At 43.8% G+C, this 7,550-nt stretch overlaps 1 pseudogene; it reads right to left on the reverse strand.

The window, feature by feature from the left end:
- Positions 1-2,405: 2,405 nt before the first annotated feature.
- Ndufaf7-ps1 (NADH:ubiquinone oxidoreductase complex assembly factor 7, pseudogene 1) lies at positions 2,406-4,140 on the reverse strand (annotated as a pseudogene).
- Positions 4,141-7,550: the final 3,410 nt, after the last annotated feature.

Genomic DNA, 7,550 nt, shown 5'->3' on the forward strand with positions numbered 1-7,550 from the left:
TACTCAGCTGTAGGATGGTTACTTTAGAGCAAGTGTCTAGATACACCAGCCAACAAGGCTCTTGTGGACCGGGATTAGCTGCCAACAGCACCACAGAACTAAAATCCTGCATTACCTCAGCTTCCGGGTGCTACCAGGAGAACGAACCTGACCTCCTGAGAAACGTGGGTGGGGAGAGAGGAACTCAGTGTCCTTCATCGTTCCATCAAAGCCACAGAAAAGGCTTATGGGCTTCTGACGGATTGGAATAGAAAAGAATTTGGGAAAGGAATATTCAAAGGGAAAATATATTCATATAAGACAGCTCTCAACCTTCCTAATGCTGCCACCTCATGTTATGGTGAACCCCCAACCATAAGATTATTTCTTGGCTACTTCATAACTGTAATCTTGCTACTGTTACGAATCAGAATGTAAATATCTGATCTGCAGGATATCTGATGTGTGGTCCCTGTGTCATTTGATTCCACACCCAAAGAAGTCATGGCCCACAGGTTGAGAACCATTGATATAAGAGCACAAGTATTTCAGTAATGACTATTGTCCTTTTTTTCTCTCTTTCTTCCTTCCCATCCTCCCTTTTTCCTATCTCCCCTCCCCCACTCCTTTGTTTTCAGCCAGCCCAGGCCTTGCACAAATGCTACACAAGCTTTCTACTGCCAAGCTACATTTCCAGCCCTAATAATTGCTGTTTTCTTTTCGTATTTATACATTTTATTTGTTTATTTGCTGTGTGAGTGTGAGAAAGCCAGAGCACAACCTGCAGGAATCAGTTCTCAAGGAGGGTTCCAGAAACTGAATCCAGGTTGTCAGGCTTGGCGGCAAACCCCTTTACCTGCTGAACCATCTTGCTGGACCTGGCTGGTGTTTTCTTGCTGCCTTTGACAAAACTTTCTTAGGACACTAAGGACTTTGGTACCATGACTGACCAGTGGCCCCCCTTCCCTAAATGCTCTGTAACCATTTTCCTTGTAGATAAATATGTTTCCAACAAACTGTGATTTACAGAAGAGACTCCAGAAATCTCATTCGAGGGCAGCCTTCTCTGATTCTTGCACACTGTCGCTGAGGGCCAACCCCTTTTACTTTCAAGCAGACGAATGGGTCGGTTTTTCCACAAATCTGATTACTATACTGGGATAGGGAACAACAACAACGCCTTGTTTTCTGAACCCAAAGTTATTTACCCCTGTGCTCAATTCAAGGACAGTGTGCACAGCATCCATTATAAATCATCTGCTCATTAAGTGGCTGACTTCATTATCCCCCTTTGAAAATATGCAGTCCGTCCCAAACAATTAGCACTTAATTATGTCTCCATATCGCCACCTAATTGTTCCATGTGTTGGTCTTTAAGTCTCCAATGAGACCGCACGCCTCTGGAAGGCAGAGATGGAGACTTAAAATTCTTTGAACTCCTAGCACAGCAGTTCTTGCTGGTCAAATTAACACTGTCACAGGCAATGGTGGGTTTGTTCAGACAGAAATGACAGACAGCACAAGGACCAGCTAATTGGGGGAAAGGCCGGGCAAAGCTGAAATAAGTTTAAAAGGGACATCGCAGGACGTTTAGTGCCTTCCGAGAGTCGGCTGGTACTACACTCCGGCATCTACTACGGTGAAGCCTTGGGATGCACTGAAGATATAAGGCTAGTCTTTTCATAAGGCTATAGCTGAGAGAAGACAGATAATTACAATAAAGTATAAAGATATACTAGAAAAAATACTAATATTCCCTTCTGAGTGTTTTGGGATCCAAGAAAGAAGTTGCTAACTAGCAATGTTAGAGAAACTTCTCAGGAAAGAATAAAGCACATGTGGATTTTGAAGAAAGGTTAATATCTGCTAGGTAGAAACTGTGCAGGCCAAAGGAAATAGAAGGGAAGTTCCAGAAACAGTTCAGACCCATCTTCTTCTAATGATCCTGTCACTGAAGGCCTGAAGATCCCATATATGTTGTCGGTGCCCCTGCAGCCAATGACAGTGTAGAAAGGGACAGCTTATAAGCACCTGTCTTAGGGTTTCCATTGCTGTGAAGAGATACCATGACCGAGACAACTCTTAATAAGGAAAGCATTTAATTGGGGTTGGCCTACAGTTCAGAGGTTTAGTCCTTTATCATCATGACCAGAAGTATGGCAGCACGCAGGCAGTCATGGTGCTGGAGAAGGAGCTGAGAGTTCTACATCTTGATCAGCAGGCAGCAGGAAGAAAAACTGACACTCCAACAATGCCACATCTACTCTCCACAAGGACACACCTCCCAATAGTGCCACTCCTTATGAACCTATGAGGGCCACTTTTATTGGAACAACCACAATATGCTATATCATTCAGAATGTCTACGGGGTAATAACATTTACCTCCAACAGCGAAAAAGAAAAAACCACTCACATTCCTTGTGTCAGCTAACTTTTCGTTACTTTAATGAAATACACAAGACCTTTTACAAAGCAGGAAGGTTTATGGAGCCCACAGTCTGGGAGGCTCAAAGACCTGTTACATGCATTGGTTCTATAGGGATAAAAATCACATCACAGTGGAGGCACATGTATTTGGAAGAATCCATATTGCCAAGCAGGAAACCAGAAAGAGAGACCCCTTTTTTTTTTTCACTATGCAAAGTGAATTTCTTTTATTTTGATAGTCAAGGTAGCTGAAATATTACTGCCAAACAAGTTCATCAAACCCAGGTACAGAGGATGAGGGGGCTTCTGACTGGCAGGCATTCCTTCCTTGACTTCCCACATGAAGTCTCTGATGAGGCAGCAAGGCAAAGAAGTAAATCTCTCTCCCATCTTCTGAGGATTCATTAACATATTGTACCCCCGAAGTAGCTGCTGCTGCAGGGATGGGTCACCTGTTTTATCCAAAAGAACCTTCAGCTGCACATTAATGCCCATGATTTTTAGAAATGTTCTTTGTTCCACGGGACCCAGAGAAGCTACTCTTCCTTGTGCCATTCTGCACAGGTAACTGAAGTCTACGTCAGCTGTCAGGTCTGCTGTTCCAGGAGCGATCAGGACATCGTGCAATTGGTGTTCATAAAACCCTCTGAAGGTGTCAGTCTTCATTCCATCGTGACCATAATCCGCAATCAGGACAGCACCTCCAGTTGATGCAATGTGGTGGGACAGTTCCTGGATGACAACCCCAGCATCAGGAAAAACTTCCACATGCTCTCTTCTTTCATCACGTTGTATGAAGGCTTCTGCGGGAGTCGCACAAGGTGCCAAGACGAACCTCAGTTTATCAGGAGCTTGTGGGTCGATATCAATGAATACTTCTCTCCATCCGTGCGGTGTTTTCTGAAATTTATGCACAGGAAGAACATCAAAAAACTCGATGTGCGAGATAAAAGCAGTATCCTGTAGGAACATCCTTCAGGTCTCGATACCAGGAGATTGGAATCCCAGACTTCGTGACACCTTTCATGTACACTGGGGATTCAGCATCTCTCTCCAAAGGGACCTTCTCCTCAGTCAGTGTCAGTGCTTGGATCTCACTTAATTTTTGGCTCACCTTTACAAGGTGTATTGAAATGTCACAGGTTTTTAGCACAGACCCAAGCTGACTGAACACCCTCAAAATATCTGCTGTGAGGGTACCCCGACCTGGACCAAGTTCCACCAGCTTGAATGCTGTACTCTTTCCAGAGGCCATCCACTCACTAACGAACCACACCCCGAGTAGCTCCCCGAAGATTTGACTTATTTCAGGTGAAGTAATAAAGTCTCCTTTTTCTCCTAGCATACCATGGTGCACATAATATCCCTTGGCTGGGTTGGTCAAAACCTCCTTCATGTACTCGGCCACAGTGATGGGACCTGTAGACTTTATTTTATACATAAGATGCTGCAGCATCGGTGTCACCTGGTTGCTTTCTGCCGGCTCATTCCCGGAGCTGAAGCATTTCCCTCTCCAAATACTGGGAATGCCCGTGCGGGCCACGCAGCGTCTCCCCAAAGCATTCATTCCAACTACCTCGGGCGAGAGACCCTTTTTGGGCAGGTTACTTCCTTTCTGGATTTTGGCCTTAAAAGTCTTGATGGTGTCACTGGACCCAATGTGGAGGGTGGTGGTTTTGCCTGGCAGGGTCTTTAAGAAGATCTGCACCCCAGTGTCCATTCGGCTTCCTCATTGAAGAGGTGTCACTGGGATGACAAAAGCAACTTAAGGAAGGTTCATTTGGCTCAGAACTCAACGGTAGAGTCCATCCTGGTGGGATAATCAAAGACTTTAAGCAGCTGATGGTATCAGGTCTACAGGCAGTGTGATAGTGGAGTGGCACCATCTAGGAGTGGCCCTATTGGGGTAGGTGTGGCCCTGTTGGAGTAGGTGTGTCACTGTGGGTGTGGGTTGTAAGACTCACCCTAGCTGCCTGGAAGTCAGTATTCTGTTAGCAGCCTTCAGATGAAGATGTAGAATGTTTAGTTTCTCCTGCACCATGCCTGCCTGGCTGCTGCCATGTTCCCATCTTGATGATAATGGACTGAACCTCTGAACCTGTAAGGCAGCCCCAATGAAATGTTGTCCTTACAAGAGGTAACTTGGTCGTGGTGTCTGTTCAAAGTAGTAAAACCTAAGTAAAAAAAATAAGACAGGCAGTGAAAGACAACAGGGAGTATTAGTGCTCAGTTCCCTTTCTCCTTTTTCTTTGGACTCCAGCCTATGGGATGATGTCACCCACAGTGGACAGATCTTCTCACTTCAATGGACCCATTCTAGATAATTTCTCACAGGCATGGCCAGATGCCTAACCTAATTCAGACAATCCTCACAATTGGGCCTAGGAGCTCATCTCCTAGGTGATTCAACCTAATCACAACACTGATTTTATTTCCTTTTTGTATAGAATCATGCATCATTTAACAAGAGAAATGGGCTGTGTGATAATGCTGTTGTATGGACATCATAGAGGATACTCACACAAAGTAAAAGAGCTAGGAAATCACTAGGTCATATAGTCTTATGGGACCACCATCATGTCCCATGTTTGTTGACAGACATGCTATTATGCAGCACATGGAGTATATGGTAGTTCAGTCTTCTGAAGAACTTCCATACTGTTCTACATTATATTCTGTATAAAAGGACCCCTTTCTCCATGTGTTTGCCAATAATTATTTCTTAATCATTTTGCTAACCACCTTAATAGCTGTCTTTGGTATATTTTCCCCTGATTATTTGTGACATTGATTGGATACAATCATTAACTCGTTTGTCTGTCTCCTTCAGAGAAATGTCTACTCACACCCTTTGCTCATATTTTAATTGGGTTGTTTGCTCTTAGATTCTTTACATATTCTCTATATTAACCCCTTAGCAGATGTATGCTTTACATATTTGCTGTAACCTTTGAGTACTTTGTGTGTGGTTTGTTGTGTCTGTACTCGTGCATGTGGGTACATTAGCATTTGTGTAAGTAAGCACGTGGAAGCCAGAGACTGAAGTCAGATCTTCTCTTACCAGCTGTCCACCTTTTTCACTTTTTGAGACAGAGCCTAAAGTTTTAAGATAACGGGGCCTGGAGTGTATCAGTTTGGGCTAGGCTGGCTTTCCCAGTATCCTCTGGGAGCCTCCTGTCTCCACCTACCCAGCGCTGGGATTGCAGATGCCTGTTGCTGTGGGTGCTGGGGACCCGACCTCAGACCCTCAGTTTACTCAGTGGGCACTTTACAAACTCAGTTATCTTGCCCAGTTCCCTTTGAGGATTTTCTGTTCCGTTTCCTTTCTCTCAAAAGTGCCAGCCATCCTTTATTGGGAGTACAATTATTTTAAACTAAAACATAACTTTCTCCTGGGTATCAATGACAAAGGTATTTTCTCAAATTAGCATGTTAAATGATAACTAAGTGAAACTGTAATCAGAAGATTTGAACAATTATTTGAGTGGAGACAACCAGCAAAAGTTATAAATCTTACCCCAAACCTGAACACTTTATGAGCAGATTATACCCAACCATTTTTTGGTAAGGTTGAAAGTGGACTCAGATGGCCTGTTCAATTTGTTTGTTTTTGTATATCGTGTTTGTTGCCTGAAACAGCAGATTGATCAAAATTAGACTCCAGAACCAGAGCTTGGTATTAAAGCCTTGGGCAAAATGTAAACAAAAGGGGGGGTTCCTTGTACGGGTTTTTACTAACCTGAACTAGAAGACTGAGAACAAAAATATCTTCCTGTTTCTACCAGCTTCCACCAATGTTCTTGTATTTACACCAGGGAGGCCATTTCTTTGAATATTTCTTTTTATAAACATGGCTGTCTTGGTTAGGCTTTCTACTACTGCAATGTAACACTGAGACCAAAAAGCAAGTTGGGAAGGAAAGGATTTATTTGGCTTACACTTTCACAAGTCAGGACAGGAACTCAAGCAGGGCAGAAAACTAGAGGCCATAGCTGATGCAGAGGCCATGGAGGAGTGCTGCTCACTGGCTTGCTTCCAGTGACTCACTCAGCCTGCTTTCTTAAAGAGCCCAGGGCTACCAGCCCAGGGCTGGCACCACCCACAAAGGGCTGAGCCTCCCTCATCGATCCTAATTAAGAAAATGCCCTACAGCTGGATCTCACCAAGACATTTCCTCAAGGGAGGCTCCTTCCTGTCTGAAGACTCTAGCTCGTGTCAAGTTGGCACACAAAGCCAGCCAGTACAAAGGCTATAAGGAAATTATTGGAAATCACAAGGGAAGACAATTCATATTACTTAAGGAATACAGTGCAGTCAGTGATTTGATGATCACCAGACTGGGAAGCAAGTGCTCCTGCTCTGAGCTCTGCCTTACCCTGGCCTCTCTACACTCAAGGCACGTCTCTCTGGAGAGGGAGGCCATAGTTTGAGCCACTGTCTTCTGGATTACCTTCAATTTAGCCTTCCTTTTGTAAACAGCCTTTCCACTGAACACTGCTGGACTTACTCTAACTTAAGTATATCCTCCTGTTGGGTCCCTGATTGACCCATTAAAGCTTAAAACTGCTGTACTATAAGTAAGAAAAGATTCCATAAAGAAACTAGGTTATAGTTCACAGTGTTCACCTAGTAGATACAGGGTTGAATCCAATCCCCATTACTGAACAGGTGGGAGGGGTGGGGTTGGAGAAAAATGGCTGAGTGGTTAAGATTGTGCACTTTCCAGGAGTCATGAGTTTGATTCCTAATACCCATGTTGGGTGGCTCACAACTCCAGTTCTTGTGTAATTCACTGTCTTCTGCCCTCCTAGGGTACCTGTACTAATGTGCGAATACTTACACGTAATCACATACACATGTACGTAATTATAATATTTTTTAAAAATCTATAAAAAGCACAGACTATATGAGTTTTCTCTAAAACCCAAGTCAAACACTGGACATGGCCAGTGCGTTCCTTTAATCCCAGGACTCAGGAGGTGTGGTAGGCAGATCTTTAAATTCAAGTTGGTTTACAAAGCAAGTTCAAGGGTTAAATATTGAGGAGGACACTCAGATATTATGCATTTACGGCAGAGCCCAAGTTGGTTAACATTAGCTAAATAGTTGTTAGAGGTAGGCCTTCCCATGATTCCTTGCTTC

The sequence above is a fragment of the Rattus norvegicus genome, chromosome 16 (assembly GCF_036323735.1).
Source record: "Rattus norvegicus strain BN/NHsdMcwi chromosome 16, GRCr8, whole genome shotgun sequence".
NCBI classification, from domain to species: domain Eukaryota; kingdom Metazoa; phylum Chordata; class Mammalia; order Rodentia; family Muridae; genus Rattus; species Rattus norvegicus.